The sequence below is a fragment of the Vombatus ursinus genome, unplaced genomic scaffold (assembly GCF_900497805.2).
Source record: "Vombatus ursinus unplaced genomic scaffold, bare-nosed wombat genome assembly UNPS02012233.1, whole genome shotgun sequence".
In the NCBI taxonomy this organism is placed as follows: Eukaryota; Metazoa; Chordata; class Mammalia; order Diprotodontia; family Vombatidae; genus Vombatus; species Vombatus ursinus.
This window is the reverse complement of record NW_020952011.1, coordinates 1-1,674: the sequence shown is the minus strand read 5'-3', so window position 1 is coordinate 1,674 and position 1,674 is coordinate 1. Positions and strand designations below refer to the sequence as shown.

General features: G+C 46.1%; 1 pseudogene; it reads left to right on the top strand.

The window, feature by feature from the left end:
• Window positions 1–14: 14 nt before the first annotated feature.
• On the top strand, window positions 15–416 carry LOC114039734 (annotated as a pseudogene).
• Window positions 417–1,674: the final 1,258 nt, after the last annotated feature.

Below are 1,674 nucleotides of genomic sequence, written 5' to 3'. Positions count from 1 at the left end.
TCCATAACCCGGTGCTGAGAATGGCTTTCTCCACGCTGAACAGCACACCTCTGAGAGGGGATGGTGAGCTGTGCCCCAGCTGTGGGCAGCTGCACCAAGCCTTGGACAACCACCTGTACAACTTCCAGGATGAGGTAGACGATGAGCTAACCTGCAATATCTGCCTGCAGCCATTGCTGCAGCCCGTGGACACTCCTTGTGGTCACACCTACTGCTACCGCTGCCTCGAAAGCTTCCTGCAGGATTCTGATTTCTGTCCCATGGACCGGGAACCCTTGACACTCCCCAGCTGCCGCAAGTCGACCTTGTTGGTGAGAAACCTGCTGGACAAGCTGATCGTCTTTTGTCCTTTCCCTCCTGATTGTCTGCTCACCATGCAGAGGTGTGAGCTGGAAGGTCACCTCCAGAATAGGTAAGGGAAGGGCTTGTCAATGAGGTAGTGTGGCCCAGGGAAATGAATAGTGAGTGTGGGTAGAGTCCAAGACCCTGGGTTTGAATCTTGGCTCTGTGCAGACTTCCTTAACCTGTGGGACCTTGGGTGAGTTATTTTTCCTCTCTGGTTGAAAGAAAGGACACGTACTTTTTTTTTTTAAGGCAATTGGGGTTAAGTGAATTGCCCAGGGTCACACAGCTAGTAAGTGTCAAGTGTTTGGTCTGAGGCTGAATTTGAACTCAGGTCCTCCTGACTTCAGGGTTTGTGCTCTATCCACTGCGCCACCTAGGTGCCCCTAACACATACATTTATTGAGCACCTAATGTGTGCCAGGCATGATCTCATTTGATCTTCACAACAACCCGGCGAGGGAGATACTATTATTATTCCCATTTTGCAGTGGAGGAAACTGAGGTACACAGAGGCTAAGTGCCTTGCCAAAGATCACACAGCTAGGAAGCTTCTGAGACCATATTTTGACTCCAGGCCCAGCACTACTCTGTTTTCTCCCATAAAATGAAGGGATTGGAACTAGGTTACAGAGACCTCTTATAGCTTAAATGTTCTGATCCCTGTTGGGAAAACCCATGACTTAAAAAAAGAAAAAAAAATCCATGACTTAATGGGACTAGGAGTCTATTCTAAGTGGAATAAAAATGGAAGGAGATAGAGAGAGAGTAGGGGCAGGAGATGTCTAATATCTGGAGAGGTAACCAGACAAGGGCACCTAAAGTATGTTCAGGTGAGCTCCTTGAAGGCAGTGACTGTCTTTTAGCTTTCTTCACACCCCAGCATTTAGTACATGCCTGGTACATAGAAGGCACTTAATAAATGTTGATTCACTGACCTACTAAAGAGAGGCCAAATAAGGGTACCAGTAATAGCAGGATGGCTGGACAGAAGGCCAGCAAAGAAGCAACAGTAGAGATCAGGGTGGGGTGGGAAGGTCACCAGCAAAGAACCCGACACCCAAGGGGACCATTGTAGATCCTGAGTGTTAATTTCCTACAAAACACCACCACACACCTACATACCCATAAAGGTAAAAAAATAAAATAAAATAATACCAAGGGATTTAATTTATTTCTAATTCCTTCTTTTAAAAGTCTCCATTCTGGAGCTTCTTGGACCCTTCTTTTTATATATTTTTAGTTTTCAACACTCACTTCTATAAGATTTTGAGTTCTGAATTTTCTCCCCTTCTCTCTTCTCCCCTCCCTCATCCCCAAAACAGCATGCAA